Below are 23,060 nucleotides of genomic sequence, written 5' to 3'. Positions count from 1 at the left end.
TCAGGTCTTCCTCCGTATGGTCCACCCCCACTCTCCTCTCCCTTCACTCCTAACTAACTTGATGGGCCTTTAGGTACCTTTTCTTCATCTCTCTGAGTCTCAGCTTCTTCATCTCTAAAACACGGTTAATCGATCATTTCTCACTGTGTTATGGGACGAATGCTAAGTACTATTAGCAAATCAGTTTTAATAAAAACTAGAAGTGAATTCTTGCACAGGATCTGGCATGGAACAGGTTTAACAGGTCTTGGTCCCCGCCCAGCCCAGGCTCCAGCCAACTGGAGCACAGCCTTGTATTCACGGCTTAGTTCTGCTAACACGCCCCCCTCCCCCCACCTGCTGCACTTTGTGTCACCTCCACCGCTGAGGCTCCTCCAAAATGCTGCCACCTCCAAAAATCTCCCCTGAACCAGAAGGGTGCCCCCTACTCTTCTCATATAATTATTTATGCCCATGACTCCTCTTCCACCTACAACGACGTTGAAGCTCATTGGGGGCATGAACTTCAGCCTGTTTTATACGCCTTGCTGGGAACCATTGAGACCAGCCTGATCCACCCAGGGCTAGACCTCTGCTGGCTCACCAAGCACTACTCAGTGTTCTAGGCAGCTGCCCAGGCTGCTCCCTCACGCCCAACCTGCTTTCGCCTTGATCCCATTTCTACCTGACTCCCACTCTTGGATCTATGATTCTGGCCTTCCAAGTGGGGGTTATTTGTTCTCTCCAGCTTAGCCCAAACCTTTGGCTCCTATATGTCCCCATTGGTAGCCTGTATTCCAAAGACCCCAGTCCCTGCCCTGGTGTCCAGGCCCTACTGCACATGGCCCTGCTGTCCAGGCCTTTGTAACGAAAACCATAGTGAACATTTATATGTGTGTGTGTGTGTATGAATATAGATTCCAAGGTAGCTGAGATGTCCCCAAGTGACTATCTGGCAGAGAAATGAGACTCAGTAAAAGCCAACTTCTGGCTTAGAGTCACAATTTCCTGCCAGATAAAGGTGACTGCCTCCTTGCTGGGAGTTGTACATTTGATTCTAACAGGTCTAAGATGAGATACTTCGTGAGGCATGGTAAGGGGTTTGCCAGAGTTTTGGGGAGACAGATGCCAGCTGGTGTCCCCAGACTCAACAGGCCTCAACTGGCCCCAAATCCAAAGATTCATGAATAACTCTGAAAACTCTCCCAGAGGGTTGGTCACTCAGTATTTAAGCTAATGACTGGGCTGTGAGATCCCCAAAGCCTTGACGTATGCTAGAAGACCCTGTCTGGGACTCCCGAAGCCGTGGGAGGGGAAGGGAGAACGTGCTGTCACCATCCCGAGTTCAGTGCAGGTGAAATAAAGTAGGACAGGTCATGAGGTGAGTAGCTAAAGAGCCTCCCTCAACGCACCTTGGTGTTTCTTCCCTCCTTCAGTGCGCTTTTATCAGGTCCCTTCTATGACAACCCCTGGAGAAGGAAATGGCAACCCACTCCAGTATTCTTGCCTGGAGAATCCCGTGGACAGAGGAGCCTGGCGGGCTCCACGGGGGCGCACAGAGTCGGACACGGCTGAAAGCAGCTTAGCATGCACGCACACGCAAACCGGGCACTGTGCCGGGCCCTGGAGCTACAGTGATGAGGAACACAGACGCAGGCCCCACCCTCACAGAGCCTGCAAGAGCTACAGACAGGGGAATGGGAACGATGGAGTAAGAGGGAGTGGTGACCTGGGGAGCATGTGGGCATTTGGAGTGCCTGGCGGGGTGAGTGGGCTGGGTAGCTAGGGTTAGTCAGGGAGACTTCCTGGGAAAGGAGATGGTGTAGAGGGGACTAGAATTTTAAGCCAGGAAATCTGCATGCCAAGTTGCTTCAGTCATGTTCAACTCTTTGTGATCCCATGGACTGTAGCCTGCCAGCTTTCTCTGTCCATGGGATTCTCCAGGCGAGGATAGTGGAGTGGGTTTGCCATGCCCTCCTCCAGGGAGACAGCAAGGATGAATGACCAGAGAGATGACATCCCCTGCTGGAGCTGAGAGCAGTGGCTGGTAGGAACACACAGGGCAGAGGGGTGGAGGAAGCTGAGGCTTGAGAAGTGACGGGGTGCCAGTCATCAGTGGGTGGGCACACGTGGTTTGATGGAGTCACTGCTTAGTACCCATTTCTTCCTTCCCTTCTCACCTCAAATCCTGAGAGGAGGCTGCAGGCTTTTTCACACCTTCTATAGTGTCTAGCATGGGACTTTGCATGCAGTAATTGCTCAGTGAATACTTGTGAAGTCGTTGACCAAGGAGAGGGGTAAATAAAAGGTTAAGAACTTAATTCTACCCAGAGACCCTTAGAAAATTAAAGCCGGCCTTTCCAATCATGTGATCTGCACATTCATGGCCCTGAAGTTGTGATTTTATAGCTAAGACAAAATACTCGTTAAAAACTAATAGGAATGTGTAAAATCAGCACTGGCAAACCTCAGTTGGCAGGCGGGAAAACCTGGCTTCTTGAAGCCTGCTTGGCTGCGTGGTCGATACATGCCTTGGGTAGAGAGAGCCAAAGGTGAAAAGTCTTTCACTTCTGGGATCAAGAAACTGACTCAAAGCCCAAATAACAGGCTTCAGCTCTCTAGGGCAAAAGGACATTGTATGCCTCAACTCATTACAGAGTGCCAGATTAAATGATTTCACAGACATGTTCATTGCAATAGGGGTTCAGAAGAGTCTGTAAGTCCTCACTGGAGTCTTTAGGGGAAAGGTGTAGACCATCAGCCTTGTGCTATGGTTGAACCTCAGCCAGGTCAGAGGAAACCGAGGCTTCCCAGAGCCTGTCTGTCCTTCAGAAATCCACTGACTTCCCAACTCTCCATCCCTCCAGCCTCCCTCTTCTGCCCAGGCCACCCCCACTTAACTGGCCATGCCTCCTCAGTACACGTGTGCTGTCCCCTCCACACACATCTCTAAGCTGGCCATCTCCAAGCCAGACACTTGCTGTGGCACCAAACACCTTTGTCAATTGATTTCTCAGTAGCTTAGACATGCTGCATGCAGAAAAGGTTGTTTTCTGGTTAAGCAACATCCTCAGATATTTTTGTCCTCTCCCCACAGATCGCCTCTCTAGACCCTTCTCCCCAGCCCTCATGCTCTCCTTCCCTCCACTGTTTAATTTAGGAGTTGAATGAGTTTTCTAGAAACACACCATAGAAATGAATTCCTCAGAGGCAAGGCAATAAATGATCTGAGATATGCATGAGTGATGGAGCCTTTTGGTAGAAGACAGTGAGGAATGTTGATCGTGGAAAAACAAAATCCAAGAGGCCAAATTTTAGAGGGAGCAATTTGTTGTAAATGGGAGCATGTCAGAGGCACTGGAAACTGGTTTCCTCTGCCTCCTTCTGTAAGTTGAATGTGCTCAGTGGGGGTGACAGAGGATGAGATGGTTGGATGGCATCACTGATTCAATGGACATGAACTTGGAGCAAACTCTGGGAGATGGTGAGGGACAGGGAAGCCTGGCATGCCACAGTCCATGAGGTCTCAAAGAGTCGGACATGACTTGGTGATTGAACAACAACAAAAATGGAACATAACAGTATGAAACCAAAATACTAAAAGACCATTTCTTTGCTCCATAACCCAGCCAACAAACATAGGGAAAAATAGGAAACATACCTTTCACTCTGGGAGTTTTTGTTTTGGGGATTTTTTATGTTTTTTGTTTTGTAGGGGGAGATAATACTTTTATTTTTAAATCTTCCCTGGGTGTTAGAACAGGTTATAGCACTTTGGAAAGGACTTTCCAAGGGATGGTAGGACACTCATTGAAAGATTCAGTGGGAAAAGTTCTTTGACTCTCCTGAGCTGGCTGCAGATAAAAATGTCACCATTAGAAAAAGAAAGCCAGTCATTGTTTGGTTAAAGATTCGTATTTGCGAACCTTCAGTCCTGGATTAAGGAGGGGATTTTTTTTTTTAATTTTTAATACAAATATGTGTCATCTGAATGATTGGCTGGCTTGTGCCCTCACAGGGAGCCTACAGAGTAAAACTATTTGGGGTTACAAAATGGGAAAAATTAGTCACCAGTGATTCACGGAGATTATAAATATGTAGCTATATTGTTCTCTTATTTATGATCCAGCTGGGATGAGCTGTTTGGAAGGAAGCAGGAAGGCACACAAGCAGTGCCAAAGGGGAGCGGACGCTCTGCTCAGGCTTCGTGGAGTGAGCACATCCCCCATCCGCCAGGCAGAGCCACCCTTGGTCTCAGTCCTTGCTGAGCAGTGCCGGCCCCTGGAGAGCTGTCACGGCCAGGAGTGAGAACAGGCTAGCACCACCCGGCATTCGTCCTGAGGTTCTGAGCTGCCAGGGGTAATGCTCTTATCTTGGGGGAAATTTCCAGCTTTGCTTTTGCCAAACTGGTGTTATCAAATCGGGTCCCGCTGCTCACTGCTTACAAAATCAATACTTAACAAATGTTGATAGAAAAGAGAGTTGCCTTTCATCAGAATGCTGGCAATCTGGGGAGATGGCAGACTCGGCATTCCCCCAAACCACCTCTGAAGATTCTGCTTGAAGAGAAGCAGGGAAGTAATCTCAGTGAATTACTGAGCTGGGGGTCAAAGTGGTTGCCATCCCCACCCCCACCCTCCCACCCCACCGTGTGCCGGCTTGTATGTGGGCTTGCTGACTCTTCATAATCTTTCTTTAGACGCTATCTTGTTCATGAAAGGGGAAGCTAGGGAAGAGATCTGGTCCTCTGTCAATTACTTAGTCTTCATTTCTACTTCTTTGAGCAATGGAAAGGGCCAGTAAGTTAGGTAAAGTATTGTGTGATCAAAAGATTTGAAAGACGGGCCAGGGCTGGAGACGAGTAGAGCGTGGGGGTGCTTAAGGTTTAAGGTTAGTGACAAGAGAAAGGGGTGCCTCCTGCAGAGAAAGCTTTCCTACATAGAACTTTCGCCTGCCAAAAGCTGCTTACACCCAGAGAGAAAAATACAGGGATAAGGGGAACCGTCAGCTGGCAGAGTTCCACTCAGAATTCCAGAAACTCAAAGCCTAAGTCCTCCTCACAAACACACACACACATGCAATTTGTTCATCTATCAAAGTGTACTGAGCACCCATGTATGGAGTGCTAGGGAAATGATGGTGAGAAAGATACCCAGGCCCCGCCCTAGAGCAGCTTTCAGCCTGGTGGAAAAGAAGGACCTCTGCCCAGGGATTACAATGGAGACTGATGAGGGAGAGGATAGAGAAGCTCCACGCACTGGAAAGCATGCAGTAAGTGCATCCAATCCTGTTACAGGCCAGAAGTGGTTTTGCAGAGCAAGGAATGTTTGAGCTGACCCATGTGAGGGAAAGCTAAGATCCAGGCAGGGCAAACGTAGAAGCATAGAGGAAAGCAGGTTTGCAGAGCATGCAGGGCAGATGCAGGAAATGTGGCCTCACCTGCACTAGGGTATATGAACCAGCCCAGAGATGCTCAGAAAGGCGGGGAGGATGGCCCCAAAGTGAGGGAAATGAGGCACCAGTGGTAAACTTCCTTCCCAGGGTCTTATCATGGTGCTCTCCAAAGAGACACTGTCCAATCTATAGGCTCATATATCATTGTCTAGGTCAATTTTTTCTAAACCTTTCACTCTGAGACACTCACACAGCCTCAGGGAGTCCCCATTCAGCACACAGGTGACACTCAGGGCCAGAGCAGGAAAACTTGCACCCACGAGTTGAAGCAGATCCAGATGGTGGCTAGCAGGTGGCAACAAGTCCAGGTCTGAACTAGGAGACCAGCTTGAGAATTACTCCAGTCACTGTTACCATTTGCTGACCCTGAAACTGCTCCCATGCCTACAGAGGGCTGGAGTCAACCCGAATCCAACAAGTAGGGGGGCCAGGTCTGAGGGACACCAGGACTAAGAGGTCCCAAAGATGAGTCTGAGAATTACTGGATTCTGTGGGTAGGGCTTCAGCCAGGGATGGACTTATAGTCAGGGCTGAGAGGACTGTGGAGGAAGGAATATGGAAGACCACGACCCCCTCAGCTGACCCCTGACTACAGTCTTCCTCTTTGCCCCAGTTCCTGCCTCATCCTGGCTGATCTCTGCCTCCATGCAGTTGGCTTTCCTAATTCCCTGCTGTCCCAGTTGACAGACCCCTGCATCTCCACCTTAGGCATCTGAGTCCACCTCCATACTTCAGCACTGTGGTTCACAGGAGCCAGTCTGCCTTAATTTGAATCCTGGTTCTACCATTTGCCAGTTGTATAACCCTGAGCAAGTCAAAGCACCATTATATGCCTCCATATAAGATGATATTAGAACCTGTACCAGTGGGTGCTGTGGGATTAAAGAGTTAATACAACACATGGCACATAGCTGGGACTCCATAAATAGTGTTAGTAATAGAATGGACTATGAGTTGCAATAAAGTGTTGCTATGTCCCCAAACTAAATGCAATGTCTGGCACAGAATATATACTTAATTTTTGTTGATGAATTTTGTCCTCATTCCAAGCTGCTCTACCCCTGGTATTAAAAAGAAAACATCCATCTCTTCAACCACACCTTTTATTCTTCCCACTAGATCTGGTCTTTTAATCTCCCCCACCTCCATCTTATTCTATCCTGGTCCAGCCTGCACCATGGGAACTAGCCTCTCACTAGCCATTCCCACAAGCCGCCTCCTCCACACCCCGTACAGGGCCACTTCTTAGACAGACCCTGACAGCAGCCGTCCTCGCCCCCTGCGCTGCCCTGCCGCTCACAGCCACCTTCTTTCTACTGTGCCTTCCTCTCCCCACCTTTGTTCTCAGGAGAGGATCTCTCCCCCTCTTTTTACTGAGAAAAGAAACATCACCAAACACAAAATCCTTCTAACTTCTAAAATGACCCCATTTTCCCTTGCTATGCCTTCTTTCATAGGCGACTTTCTCCATTATGCACCCTTTTCCCTCAATTGCAGCTTATACTCTCCCATCTCTTTGAGGTCCTGCTCCTCAGTGTATACACGAGTTTAATACTCCCCACTCCCCTCAGGGAGAGGGAGTGGGGTATGTGGGTTGATGGGGGAGTGACAGTTCTCTGGGAGATCCTTTCTATTGTAATGTTTCACATGCCCACCAGTAATACAGAAGGAGTATCAACCAGGAGGGTGTTGACAGAACCCCAAATGGGATACTGACAGTAATGAATGAAACTAACTCTACTAAAAATGGATATATAACCATGTGTGGATCACAATAAACTGTGGAAAATTCTGAAAGAGATGGGAATACCAGACCACCTGACCTGCCTCTTGAGAAATCTGCATGCAGGTCAGGAAGCAACAGTTAGAACTGGACATGGAACAAGAGACTGGTTCCAAATAGGAAAAGGAGTATGTCAAGGCTGTATATTGTCACCCTGCTTATTTAATTTATATGCAGAGTACATCATGAGAAACACTGGACTGGAAGAAGCACAAGCTGGAATCAAGATTGCCAGGAGAAATATCAATAATCTCAGATATGCAGACGACACCACCCTTATGGCAGAAAGTGAAGAGGAACTCAAAAGCCTCTTGATGAAGGTGAAAGAGGAGAGTGAAAAAGTTGACTTAAAGCTCAACATTCAGAAAACGAAGATCATGGCATCCAGTCCCATCACTTCATGGGAAATAGATGGGGAAACAGTGGAAACAGTGTCAGACTTTATTTTTGGGGGCTCCAAAATCACTGCAGATGGTGACTGCAGCCATGAAATTAAAAGACGCTTACTCCTTGGAAGGGAAGTTATGACCAACCTAGATAGCATATTGAAAAGCAGAGACATTACTTTGCCAACAAAGGTCCGTGTAGTCAAGGCTATGGTTTTTCCTGTGGTCATATATGGATGTGAGAATTGGACTGTGGAGAAAGCTGAGTGCCGAAGAATTGATGCTTTTGAACTGTGGTGTTGGAGAAGACTCTTGAGAGTCCCTTGGACTGCAAGGAGATCCAACCAGTCCATTCTGAAGGAGATCCAACCAGTCCATTCTGAAGGAGATCAGCCCTGGGATTTCTTTGGAGAGAATGATGCTGAAGCTGAAACTCCAGTACTTTGGCCACCTCATGTGAAGAGTTGACTCATTGGAAAAGACTCTGATGCTGGGAAGGATTGGGGGCAGGAGGAGAAGGGGACGACAGAGGATGAGATGGCTGGATGGCATCACTGACTTGATAGACGTGACTCTGAGTGAACTCCGGGAGTTGGTGTGCTGCAATTCATGGGGTCACTAAGAGTCGGATACAACTGAGTGACTGAACTGAACTGAACCATATGGAAAAGGTGGGGAAGACAATAACCATCCTAAGTAATTTGAAAACCAGTATTCAGCTATATATTCTAAGGCTAAACCAAAAAGAACTATATACAGATATCATCCTCTAACAAGTAGATTCATTTCTCACAAGAGTATGAGTAGCAACTCTGAAATCCCTTTACAGGTTTATTTGAAGTGAGCAAATGTAAATATACTGCAGATAATGAGAGCAATGTTCCTCACTGTTAGAGAAAAGAGTTACAAACAAGGGAAGGGGAAAAGCCAGAATGAACCGTGTGCTATTGGATTGGAACTGAAGGTATTAGCATGAACTTACAGATTTGAATACGCAGATTGCAGGCACAGAATTTCACAACTATTTCAACATTAAGACTTTCCCATCCTTTAAAAAGCAAAAACTTTCCTTCACCCCACAAGGATGCTGTCCTCCTCATCTTTGTGGCCCTCAAGTCTAGAGCAGCACTCGGGACAGAGAAGGTTCTTAGTGTTTGATGAAGGAATGAGTGAATGAATAAATGAATGAATCTCTAACATCTCCCCTCCTCTTTGTTATATATCCAATAACATAGTTGACACTTTAGCTACCCTATCCCTCAGTGGATATCCCTCAGATGTCACTGAGGGATTTGCTTATGTAAAAGCAAAAGGGAGAGAGTTTATGGTACCAGATCAGAAGGCTATCCAGGGAGATGGTGTGACTATAACTGTTGTCTCAGCATCAAGTTTAATAGTGTCCCCTTTCCCTGTGTAAGTGTCCTAGTTGGGATAATGAATTACATGGCTATCCTACAGAGAGAGGACAAGCAACTTTTACTAAGCCCTGGATAGGAAGTGGTACCCTCTACCCAAGGGCAGCAGAGCCCACCCCTTGGCCTTATCATGTCAGTGCACTCCTCCAAATTGCCAACTGTCCGTAGCTGTGATTCACTTGAGTTTTTCAGAAGCCACAGAAAGCTGCCCTGGCCATGCACACCAGGCTGATCATGGCAGGGAATCAATGTGCCCCAGGAGCAGCCCTCAACCAGTGACAGAAGGGGACTGTGTATGATGGCCCAGGTTCTCACCCCTCAGGCAGGACAGAGGCAGGTGTGTGCTCCACACCGTTTCCCAGAATTCCCCGTATGATTATGCTCCGATCAACCACAGTAGTAACTGCTTATTATGACACCTTGGTCGGCCGCCCCTGCCCCTGCCCCTGCCCCACTTCTTGGCTCCGGTCAGTGTTTCCTGCACTTGCTAGATGAGCTCCTTGCCCTTGAATTCTTCAGGGTTTGCTTCTGGGGGAACCCAAACTGAGACACTCAGCTCCCTCTTTCCTCCCTGGGGTCTAAGGAGACTTGTTAGTGCTAAATTGCTTTGCACTGCTTTCCAGGCACCCCATCCTCAGGCAATCCCGTTCCCCACAGACCTGAGCCCTTCCCCAGCCTACACGGTTCTTGCTTCCCAGGCCCGTTCCTCCCTCCTCACTGTCTGCCCAGGGCTGAGTCACCAGGGGGCTGGAGTGGATCTGGATCTGGGTGGCCAAGGCCTTCTGTTGACCATGGCCTTAACCTAGACCCTAACGTCTTTCTGGGTTTTCTTTCTTACCTGTTTTTAAAGAGAAAAGATTATTAAATTTTCTGTTTTATATTGATTCCTTTCTTATTGAAGTATAGTTGATTTACAATGTTTTAGGTATACAGAGAAGTGATTCAATTGTATACATATCTATAAACACACATATTCTTTTTCAGATTCTTTTCCATTATAGGTTATTACAAAATGCTGAATATAGTTCTTTGTGCTATACAGTATGTCCCTGTTGTTATCTAGGTTATACATAGTAGTTTGTATCTGTTAATCTCAAACTGCCAATTTGTCACCCACTTTCCCCCTTTGTAACCATTGGTTTTCTGTGTCTATAAGTCTATAACCGTTTTGCAAATAGTTCATTTGTATCATTTTTTTAAAGATACACATATAAGTGATGTCATTTGATATTTGTCTTTCTGACTTACTGATAATCTCTAGTTGCATGCATGCTGCTGCAAATGGCATTATTTCATTCTTTTTGTGGCTGAGTAATATTCCATTGTGTGTATATACCGTATCTTCTTTGTCCATTCATCTATTGATGGACATTTAGGTTGTTTCCACGTCTTGGCTATTGAAAACAGCGCTGCTGTGAACATTGGGAGGATGTATCTTTTCAAATTAGCATTTTTGTCTTTTCTGAATGTAGTCCAGGAGTGGGTTGCTAGATTATACGGTAGTTCTAGTTTAGTTTTTTAAGGACCCTCCATACTATTCTCCATAGTGGCTGTACCTATTTACATTCCCACCATTAGTGTAAGAGGGTTCCCTTTTCTTTCTGTTGAGGCTTTCTGATTAGATGTTTCTGTGTCAAATTCCAATATCAGTTCAATAGCATTCTAATGATCCACTCCTGGATCTGACTACAAGTGTCCACCTCTTCATCCATTTCACAAGGATCAAAGGCCAAAGAAATGGTCAGAGGAAGGGAAATTACATTTATAGGATCCCCAGTTAATATGCAACAGGCTTCATGTGAGTATGGCCTTATAACAATTATAAGAAGTAAACTGGATTTTTATCTTTTTAGAACTAAAGATTTTTATCTGCAATTTTTAAAAGGAATGATCATTATAGAAATTTCACAAAATATGAAAAAAAGGAAAACATTACTCATAAATTCTCACATCCAGAAACTACCTTCAATATTATAGTGGTTATTTTCCTCTGGTCCCTTTATCCATGTATGCCTAATTGGAACCACAGTAAGGGAAATCCTTTTTCACTCGATATTAAAATAGAAACATATCTCCCTTGTTACTTCATACTTTGTGAACACTAGGACAGAAATGCTTGCCTCTTACTTACACATTTTATATGGTGGGTAGGAACACATACGCCATTTCTGAGGGATGGGCACTTTGGGAAGAAATCACTCCAGCAAAGTGAAATCGAGAAAAGAGGCAGAGGGAGATTTTGTCTCTTTCTGGCCTCTTTTTAGTTTAAAAAAATCAAGAAAGAACAATAAAATATTATTATTTAGACATTAAAAAAATACCAAATAATCAGCTCAAGGAGTTGAAAACAATTGCCTCTGGGAAACGGGAATGAATGGGGCCGCTGTTGCTTTCCCAGCAAGGCTTGTCAACCTGATTCCCTCTCTAATCTTTGTGTTACTTTGATGAAAATGAAACAATATGAGGCATGATTTATTGACCTAACAGTAAATACAGTTTTGTCATAAACTTTGCAAACATTGCTTTTAATGGCTGTATATTATCCCATCCTGTGAATATACTACAATTTATTTATCCATTTCCCTGTTATTGAATTTATCATTTGCTTTCTAATTATATTTAGATAGTGATGTTGTGATGAACAGCCCTGTGTATAAAGCTATTTCCTGTATTAGAGATTTTCTTTGTTGGAAAATAAGAGAGCTCTTAGTATATAGGAGACTGCTCATTTTCTCCTGCCTGAACCAGCTTTGATTCAATTCTTTTTAAAAAGTCTCAAGCTATGAGGGAAAAAATTATTTTCCCCTTTTCAACAGTTAATAAAATGGAAGCTTAGTGATCTCCAACCTGCCACAGCATGCACAGGGTTAAGAAGTGGTGGAGCTGGCTTTTAAGCCTGGTCTGTCTGACTGCCAAGTCCTCATCTATGCCACATCTGGCCTGGGAGAAAAAGCTAGTTGTCATGAGAGCTGGATCTTAGTCCAACCTTTTTCATTGACTAGCTAGTGCTCTTTTAGTCTCAATTTCCTTGTCTGTGAAACACAGGTGCCCCACCTACCCATCCACTTTCTCAGAGCTATCAGGACCATTTGGGTAGTGAATAGGAAGACTCAGGAGATTCTAGAAAGCTCCATCTGATTATAGACTTCAAAAAGATGTGGGCCCTGCATCCTTTTTCCTCCCAAATATAAATCTAGATCTCATGTTTATTTAGCATTTACATATGGCAGTTACTGGAGGTTAAGTGCTTTATACAAATTATCTCATTGAATCCTCCTAATAGCCCAACAGGTTAGATATTATTGTTTCTCCTGTAGAGAGGAAAAGTTGAGGCTGTGTCCCACAGCCAGTAAATGTTGGCGATGAGATTGAATCCAGGAGAACTGACTCCAGAATTTGAGCTCTTATTGTTTTAAAACATGGTTTTTTTTATTATTATTCTGGTTTGATGGGGCCAACAGACTGGGAGATGATTGCTGATGAAAAGATAGTTTGTTACAGTTCTCAAGAGGGAGGGGCACTCCATGCCATGCAGGACCACACAGGGAAGTCCCAGAGTTGGTCAAGATGCAGAAGGAGTGAGGGAAAATCGTGGGAAAGAGCCTTTATTGCAATTTTCCTGGGAAGGAATGGGTGAGACAGGGTCAGCTGGCCACACAGGTCTAGAATGGACTCTTTTGAATAATTTCAGGGGGCTCATGGGTGTAGGGACTGTTTAAAGTTGTCTGGTACCTGACCCTCGAGGGATTATGGCAGAGGATAGTGGTCAACCTGTGACAGCTCCATAAAGGAGGCAGTGGGCAGCTCTGGGCTCTGGAGAGGTAGGTTTTCATAGGAAAGGCACATTCACAGGGGAGTCATTTCCTGTCTCTGGGAAGGGCAGTCTCTGCAGGATCGCCTGGGCCCTATATGCCAGAGCATCAAGAATAGAGAAAATAGGAAAACATAGTTAATACACTTATGCACTAAACAGGCTGCCTTGTGCAGTGTTCTTGCCATAGCCGGAGTGATTATCATCACCATCAGGAGCCATCAACACAATAATAGTGATGTCCCATCATTTTCCTAACCCAAGGTCCATGAGGACAGGGACCATGTAGCACCCAGCACACAGTAGCTCTCAGGAGGGATTAGTGGAATGAGTAAATGAATGAATTGTCCCATGCCTGCCGAGCCTGGACCTGCATGCACAGCAGGGAACACACAGGTGTAGGTACTCAAAAAACATCATATTTTCATCATCAGGTAAGAAATAGGGCAAGGCAGAGAATACCAGGGAAAGAAACTCTCAGCAGCCTTATTAGCCAGGATCTAGACCTATGTGCCTGTGGAGAGTTCTTCCTAGAGGAATCTAGATGACAGTTTGCAAATTTTGTCCAGTGAGGATCTCATGCATGCCACAGCAACCCCTGCATGTCCTCAAAAACATACGCTGACTCCTCACCTGACTAGTAATCTGATTTTAATCCTCTCTGCAGAGACTAAATGTCTGCCTTATTTAAGCAGTCACCTGGGAACATGCTCAGGGGGTTCTGGCTTTTTTTCATCCTTACATTTCTGCCCTCATCACCAGGTTCATCCCAAGCTTCTTTATTCATTTATATTTATTCACACACTTAAGAGCGTTTATCGTGAACAATGGTTTCGAGTGGTCTCATTTATCATTTACCATTGTCTTCAAGGAGGATCTGTACAACAGAGTCCTGCTTAACACATTTCCTCCATTTGTCAGAACTGGGGGTTCTGGAGTTGACAGGTGGAGAGCTACCTACAGTTATGGGGTAGCACTCTGAGTCCTAAGAGAATATTCTTCTGCTGTATAGTACAAGCAACATGGATAGATTGGAGGAATGTTTTCATGCTATGAGTGGAATTAGAAAGGACTCCTTGGCCTCAAGGAGTTGACAAAGCATACTAAGCAAAAGAAACAAGCAGACCCTTGGCACTTAATATAGTTAACATGAAGTGACAAATATATTTTATGGGGATCATTGACAAAGGAAATACACAAACAGCCAAACAATATAGCATACATGAGATTCTGAGCCCGAGCAGCTTGGCCTCCCATCCCATCTCTTCATGCCAATGGGATATCTGACCCTTCTCTCCATCTCCTCTCCCTGTCCAGCCCACTGGACAGGCACTAACTATAGAAGGTATTTCTTCAGAGAAAAACCAGGGGCTGTGCAAAATTAGAAGGGCTAGGAAGTAGGAAAGCAAGATGAGGCTTCAAGTCAGGGAAGAACAGAAAGACTCACCTCTTATCCAGAGGCTGTTATGTCCACTTCCTTTCCCAGCCCCATTCCAAAAACATCTCTCCACATTTATTCAGGGATGCCTGTTGCCATGACTACCAGGAGACAGATGCTTTTTTAATATGTGAAGAGCTCTTCCAATTTGGAATCCGACCTGGAACAGGTGGCTATTTTTAGCCACATGCTAATACATGCTTTAGAAAAGTCAGCTCTTTGCCTTGTACTTAAGCATCACCTTTCTCCACACTCATCAGAAGGCCAACACCTGCCCTGGGCAGCTTGTGTCATTTCTGTCTCTGAGAGGGAGGGCCTGCCCTCACCAGGGCTGCTCTTAGAGTGTTGATTCCCCACTTGATACTCAGAATGGTGGCCACCACCTTGCTCAGGCACATTTGTCTCAACCTCCATTATGGGTCTCTATTTCCTGTGCCTGATTCTCTGCTATTATTCATAAAATGATACTTTGAATTCCATGTCTGTCCCATGCATGTGTGGAGGCAGCCTGGTTTCATGATAAGAGCTGAAGACTTCCCCTACCCACCTGCAAGTTAGTTTGAGATTGAAGTCCTTCAGTGCTGTGGCCTCAGTTATGTTCCTAAACTTACTTCTCAAATCTCTCAACTCCAAGCTTGAAATCCCTAGGGCATTCTTCAGTTGTGCGGTGTTCTCCCACTGGAAATTCTCACATGGCTTTTAATCCCCGTATGAAACTTGATATGCTCAAGAATTCCTCCCTGTGCCATCTCTCCTTCCCTCTTAGTTAAAAGAATACAAGCATTTCCTCATTCCTGTAGGTTCTCACATCTCACAAGTAAATGTATAAGAGCTTGAAGCATTGCACACACACCTCCTGGTGCTGTGTTATTTGGGCATTCCTTAGCTTCTTTATGACCACTGGAAGGTTCATGAAATCAGAGAGGGAAGTTTTTCTGCATGTTTACATCTCTAGTGGCTGATTCAATGTTTTGCCCATAGCAGAGACTCAGGAAGTATTTGTGGAATGAAATTGTTATAGAAAAGTCTTCAGACCATGTTTCTAGTATTACGTCTGCCACTGATCTTGAACATAAAGCTTTCTAGGTCTCAGTTTCCATGCAACAAAAGAATGATAATGTATATTTCACTTCTCTCAAAACTTCATCATCAGAACCAAACTAGCTTTGTCTTATAAATGGTATCTTCTCAGATAAAAACATATATCCCTCAGAAATAATAAAACAGAGGAGTGAGGAAATACCATAGTAATACTGGAACTCTTTAAACACTAGAGCTATAGAAAGCACCAGAGCAGTTCGAGTAGACTACCCAAGAAGAAGAATAAGGAAAAGTAGGGGTGAGGTGGAGGACAAAGAGAAGGATGAGAGGGAAGGAGGAACAGGAAGGGGTAGATAGGAGAACATAGTGTGGTCACAAGCCGTACACAGTCCTCTGGGGGCAGAGGGTGGCAGAGCAGGAACAGCTACTGGTAGGAAAGACTGTGTGAGGTCTTGAGAGGCAGCACTCAGATCCACTTTCTTGTTTGCTGGTCAGGACTTTGGAGATGGGGGTTTCCCAGTCAATAAGAAAGGAAACCAGAAGGAGAAGGGTCCCTAGCCAAAGGAGAGAATCAGGCAAAGAGAAAGCCCAGAAATCTAAACGTTAGTGATAACCACAGATAATTTTGATTCAGAAATACTCTAGCCATTCTTTGAGAAACACTGAGCCAGATAAGACAAAGTAAAGTTAAGAAGCATGTTGGTTAACTATTGATGGAACCAAGAACCCAGAAGTTGGAACTGGCAATAGAAATTAAAACATTGCATAAAGCCTGAGAAGCAAAGAAGAGACAAACAAAGCAAATTTAAGAGGAAAAGAAAAAAAGACCTGAAGGAGAAAAGACCTTAAATGCAAGTTTTGGTAAAGCAAGACTGAAAGCAGATACATGGGGAACAAATGGCATAAATATGAGGAAGGATAAAGAGAAATCTTTCCTGCAGGTTGATTTTCATTTTTTAAGGATGAAGATGAATAGAGAAATTTATTACTTATCAAGTATGCTCCTGGATTCAAGGATGGCAATCACGTAGGGAAAGGTTTTCATGGAACCCTGGACTTGTAGACACTGCTGACCCTGAGACCTACAGAAATGATAACCAAGGAGAGAAACAGAGGAAATGTGAGACAGACTAGTCAATCAGATTCAAATGAATAAGTGATGCCATAAGGATAAGTAATGAACAAATCGGATGGGCTAGAGCCCAAGAGGTCAGCATGAACTCAGGGCAGTGAGCTCAGGACCATGGATAGCTCTGTGCCTGCCCTGTGTCTGGAATAAGAGTGGCCTTTTAACCCATTGCTACCTTGATTGGCTTCACTGCCTGGGTCTCATTTTGGATGTTAAAAAGATCTGCTTACCCAGTTAAGGTTTAAGACTTCAGAGCTAGGGAATAGTTGCTATCTAGCTGGTGGCCTGGAGAAGGTGATGGCACCCCACTCCAGTACTCTTGCCTGGAAAATCCCATGGACGGAGGAGCCTGGTAGGCTGCAGTCGGGGTCGCGAAGAGTCGGACACGACTGAAGTGACTTAGCAGCAGCAGCACCAGCAGCTGGTGGCCATTGATAACTCCATTCAGAGATATTATAGGATGTAGAAAGAAAGAGTACCTTGGAACCAAAGACTAGGTTTTACTTCCAGTATTACTACTTGCTAGATGTGTGACTTTAGTGAAATCAAACTTGATAAAGCTCAGTTTTCTCTTCTGCAAAATAGGGTTCATAAGGTTTTCCCTACTTCCTATAAAAACCTTTGTGCTCATCTGCTCAATCATGTCCAACTTTTTTCAGCCCCATAGACGGTAACCTCCCAAACTCTTCTGCCCATGAAATTTTCCAGGCAAGAATACTGGAGTGGAGTGCCATTTCCTACTCCAGGGAATCTTCCTGACCCAGGGATTGAACCTGCGTCTCTTGCATTAGTGGGTGGATTCTTTACCTCTAGTGCCACCTGGGAAGCCAAAAGGACCTACAGGAAAAAGCAAATAAGATTACGATGCAAAACACTCTTAAACTGTAAAGTAAAAGTGAAAGTGAAGTCACTCAGTCATGTGCGACTCTTTGCGACCTCATGGACTGTAGCCTATCAGGCTCCTCCGTCCATGGGATTTTCCAGGCAGGAGTGCTGGACTGGATTGCCATTTCCTTCTCCAGGGGATCTTCCTGACAGTTAAATATGTATAGTTGTGACTAGCTTCCTACAAAATGAATACAGAGGTTCCCTAGGAACTCTACGGGGTCAGGAGACATGGGTGATAAGCTAAAGGTGTATTAGAGCCCAGCATCTCCAAAGGTAGAGATAAAGCTGTGAGAGGAATGTGGATTTTCAAAAGCTATGGGAGCTGGTTGGAAAAATGAATGAATGTAAAAGGAAGTAAAAGAGGGAAAGGGAAAGTAAAAGGACAGACTTGCAAATATTCATGACTTTCTCAAAATGAGCAAAGTTGATTATTTTATCAGTTTACAAGTAATACCTGAAACAAGCTAAAATATCAAACAGGTGAAACAGATTTATTAGAAATTCAAACCCATTTCAACAATATCTCTTCCTGCAATATGTAAACACAAAACACCTCTATAGCAAAACTGAATCTTTTTTAATTATTTTAAAGCCTTTATTTTAACCTTATTACAAAAGTAATATATGATCATTATAGAAAAAAAAAACAGAAGAAATAAACAAATCTAAATGATTATATTCAAAATACTCTCAATCCTATCAACCCAAAGACAATCTTGCATTCTTCAAATTCTTCTGTACATTTTGAAGGAACTAAATTCACTCACCTTTTTAAAAAAACATATATGGGCTCATCTTCATGCTGTTTCACAATATGTCTTATTAAGTAACCATGTCAAGAATATATTGTCATATAGATAACAATAAATAAATTTGAGCAGCAATTTAAATGGCTACATATAATATTTATTGTGTAAATATTCATACTTATTTTACCATTCCTTTATTTTTGGATAGTCTATTCCCAACATTTCTTTATTATATACTGTGATATAAGGAGTTCATGTTGAAACCTGTGGGTTCCAGTGACAAGTTAAGTTCTGCTCCCAGATTCCTTGAATGTTGACTGTGTATCTTTGGGAAAGTTAATCTCTTTAAGGCTCAGTTTCTTCATTTGTGGAATGAGTTTAATAATAGTATCTACACTAAAATCTCTTGTTAGAATTAAGTGAAATGATATATTTTAAACTCTTTGTACAATGCCTGGCACATACTAAGTACCTACTAATATGATGACAATTTTGTTCAAGTCCTTACAGCAGATCTCTGTGTTCATCCTCAAATAAACTTCCAGAAATAGAATTTTTATCAAAGGAAGGACATATCTATTTCAGGACAATGCCATATTTTAAATAGAGAATAATTCAGTTGTCATGAAGAAAAGGGACAATCAGATATTAAAAAATAATATACAGATGTAAAGACTTTAGACTCATTGCTATTAAACGAAGAATGAGCATATTCTAAAAGCTGTGATTCTGTATCTTAGAAAATGTCTTACAGAAGTAACTGCATGAATACATATGTACAAGTACATTCATTGCAGTATTATTTATAATAGCAAAAAAACGGAAAGCAACCTGATTATCTCATTTTTAGGAGATTGATTAGATTAGATTATGGTATGTCCATACAGTTGAATATTATGCAACCATTAAAAAGGACAAGGTAAAACTACATATCTAACTTTGTATTGAGTTCCTAATATAAACTTATGGGGGAATGTAGAGTGACAAAGGGGAAGCATAGCCTGATCATAATCTATGTGATAATTTTAGGGATGCAGAATGTAAGGCTCATTAGTTACACGCACTACCACTGGAACAAAGATAGATAATAATAATAAAAGTATTGAACACTTTAAGTGGTACAGTAGGTTCATTATCCTAGTAATCTGACATAAACTTACTAAAAGTGAGAAATAGCTCATAAAAAGGACAGGATAATCATGAAATAAAAGTTATTACAAAACAAAAGCCATCTCTTTTCTAATCAATAGAAGTCTGGGTCTTAAAGCAGAAAAGATGCTTGAGAAGTTAGCTTATCCATCACTTTGCCTTTCAGTAAAGTATGTTTATCCCTTTATTAAAATGGAAAAGCAGAGATGCACAGAGCCAAGTGATTGACCCAAAGTCACATGGCTCAAGGAAGTGGGGTGATGACCAAAATTCTCCCTCCTGATCAAAATGGTATTCTCAAAATCTTGGAAACTTGGCAAGATCAAATACAGCATATGCAAATTCCTATTGGAACAGGAAGAAAGTAGAACTATAAAAGGGATCATTAAGGGGAGAGGAGACTTGCTCCCTTTTCAAGATGCCATGAAGAAGTAGGACATGTTAAAAATAAATTTTAAAAATGCTCAAAGGGAGGCACCAAGCCAAGGACTTTAAATAACAGAATAGCTCTTCTCTTACTCAGGAATGATCAATGCAAAGCAAGTTTCCCCTGTAAAGGTGAAAAAAGAGAAACAGAAATAGGAAAAATCAAAGAATAAATGAGGAAAGTTTCCATAAACATGGCCATGGAGATGAGTGACTATAGAGAAGGTTAGACAAGAAAAAGGACAAAGAGAAAGATGGAAAGTGACACACCAGAAGGAGAGGTCCAGAATGTAGCCTGCCTTCCAAGAGCCACTCAAGGATCAGCCCTGAGAGTGGTCACGACAGACATCAGTGCTCCGGAAATCAGTGCCCATCAGGCTGATGAGAGGGCCATGCCCCAGAGTTCTGTAACCTCACTGCTAGGGACCACACAATTTCCCACAAATGTAGTGAAGTATGGAAAAATGGTAAAATGACCAACAGGTGCAGCCAAGTGGTGTTAATGCACAGCTGGTGGGAGGGAAATCAATGGTTCAAGGAAGGAACACTGGTGAAAACCTGAGATGAACGCAGAATCTCAGCAGCCTTCCTATCCTTAGAGTTTCCAAGTCTCTGCTCTAGCTTAGCTGGCTTCTCCCCCCTTCTCTGCCTGAGAGGGCCATCAGCAGCACTGTGCCTATCTTCAGTTCATGGATTTTTCTCATTGTGCAAATAGAAACAATGGATACCTTTCAAGTTAAAACCTATAAAGAAGAATATTTTGGAAAAGGAAACCCAAACCTCACTCCCCCAGTACTCACAAATGCAGTAATCATCAACAAAGGAAACTAAGGATTAGTTTAACGAGCATGCACGATCTTAGTATCCACAGCTCTCCAGCATGTCATACCTTCCCGAAGTACAATCAGGATTGGTCAGCCTGAATGTTATTTTGTGAATCTATTGTTCTACACTGTGCCTTGAGCCTAGCCTCAAAGGGGTCCCACAGGCCATCCTCCAAGGAGCCTCTAGTCCTCAAATTAACTCTTGCATAAGAGACAAACTTCTCACCTCATCTAAAGCTCACAGCCCCTGTGTGAACCAAATGCTCTCTGCTTCAGGTCCAGAATTACCTAAGTTCTTCATTGCACAAATAGACAACTCCTTCCACATCCCCAGGTGCTTTAAGGGACCCCGTTCTCAGGGAATAGTTACTAAATTTTTTAAAAGTTTAGCACCCTTGCCCCTATATAAGCTAGTGTTGCAATGAATTTTTTAAAGAAAGGAGAAAAAAAGGAAAATCAGCTATGGCCTAAACAAATAGGAAGTTCACATTTCATGTACTGGAGACATAGGGTCGGGGAAGCAGTTGCTCAATCCTTCCACTGGGGACACTTGGGCACCTTCTTCCCTTACCTCCAACTTGGCTTCCTGGCTTTCATCTTCTTGCTTGTTGTCTACAGCCATGAGGTTGTAGCCTTGCATCCATGTTTAAGGCAAGAAGAGGGGAAAAACGGATGAAGGGCTTTCTGCCTACAAGTCTTTGTGCTTTCATTCAGGAAGCTAAGACTTTTCCAGTGGACTCATCCACATTTCATTGACCAGACTGCATTATACATCACCCTCAGTAGTAAGGTAGCTGGGAAATGGAGAACTGTGTCTTTACACTAGGAAGATAGCAAAGAAAGTAATTTAAAATGAATACTCATAAGTTACTGAATGATATCTGTCATAATTACTTCTTTGGCTCTTTGGAACCCAAGGGTTCCTATTCTTTTACATATTCTCACACACACCCGCCCCCACCCCGCAACCCACCCGTCACTAAGGAAGAAAACCCAAAGTTTTGTCCATTTCAAAGTATAGGATTTCTGGTTACTGTGCAGAGTTCCCTATCAGCCTGTGTGTGCTTCTCAGGACCACAGTCTGTTAAATTGAAAAGACAGTTCATCTGCCTGCCTATACCTGATGTTCAGAGGTAAGGAAGAAAACAATAACCACAATAAAAACTCCAGCACAACTCACAGAAAGGGAAAGTACCAAATGCACGTCGCACCATAGAACATATCAATTCCTACTGATCAGAAACAGGGAGAACTTCCTGGCCTGGCAGTGAAGTAAAACCAATCTGGCAGGTCCTAGATCTGCTTTCTGGGAGGAAATTCCTTTTCCATTATTCCCAATTGTAATATCCCCACTAAAACTCTCTGTGGCAAAGACTATTCCCATTCTAAAGATAAGAAAACTGAGACACAGAGAATAATTTGACCATGGTCATATAGAACCAGGATCCAAGCTCAGACAATCAGATTGCAGGGTCCCTGGCTCTTTACCATCAAAGTTTTTGTAACATAACAGGAGTTCTCCCCTAAGGGTCCAGGAAGAGTTCTGGAGGGTTCTACAACAGTGTGAAATATACTTAGCACTACTGAACTGGACACTTAAAAATGGCCAAGTGATACATTTTATATTTGTATTTTATTGCTATTTTTGAAAGCTACATAGAAAGTGACAGGAAATTTTTAAAAATAGGACCAAACGGTATTATGCTAGGAATGTCTTATCAGTAATAATTGTGCTGGCTGGTCACATTTTAGTTACAAAAGCATTTTTACACTCTTCCTATTTGATCCTTACAACCATGTTGATTGATGGATATAGAAGACTTTTAGTATCCTCATTTTATGCACATGCCAAATGAGACCAGAATGAACGTCTGTCCAAGGAGGCAAAAGCTGGAGTTAAACATAGGTCTTGTGATTGCACAGGCAAGTGTTCCTCTCATGATACTGTGCTCCTGTTAGTGAGGAAAGAGGGGAAAGTGCAATGGTTGGCTTAGGAACTGACATTTATAGGCAATGGCACCCCACTCCAGTACTCGTGCCTGGAAAATCCCATGGGCAGAGGAGCCTGGTAGGCTGCAGTCCATGGGGTCGCTAAGAGTCGGACACGACTGAGCAACTTCACTTTCACTTTTCACTTTCACGCATTGGAGAAGGAAATGGCAACCCACTCCGATGTTCTTGCCTGGAGAATCCCAGGGATGGGGGAGCCTGGTGGGCTGCCGTCTATGGGGTCACACAGGGTTGGACACGACTGAAGTGACTTAGCAGCAGCAGCATGCTGTGCCAGGCACGAGGCGCTATGGTACCCAAGCCTCATTATCTCTTTAAGGCTCAACCATGTGAGGTCAGGCCTCCTAGTATCCTGATTTACAGTTATGGGATTGAGACTCAGAGAAGTTAAATAACTTTCTCAAGGTCACCTGGCTAGTAATGGAAGCACTGTATTCAAGATAATATGATGCTTAGGGGCAGAAGGCGGCCACAGGGAGAGGATGTCGGCAGGAGGTGATTCAGCAGCACCTATTTTTGTGCCTCTAATTGCCCTCTGGTCAAGAAAGAATTTAAAGACAGTTGGTTAAACAAGTGTG

This window comes from Bos indicus x Bos taurus, chromosome 11, assembly GCF_003369695.1.
Source record: "Bos indicus x Bos taurus breed Angus x Brahman F1 hybrid chromosome 11, Bos_hybrid_MaternalHap_v2.0, whole genome shotgun sequence".
In the NCBI taxonomy this organism is placed as follows: Eukaryota; Metazoa; Chordata; class Mammalia; order Artiodactyla; family Bovidae; genus Bos; species Bos indicus x Bos taurus.
Note: the sequence above shows the minus strand (reverse complement) of the source record.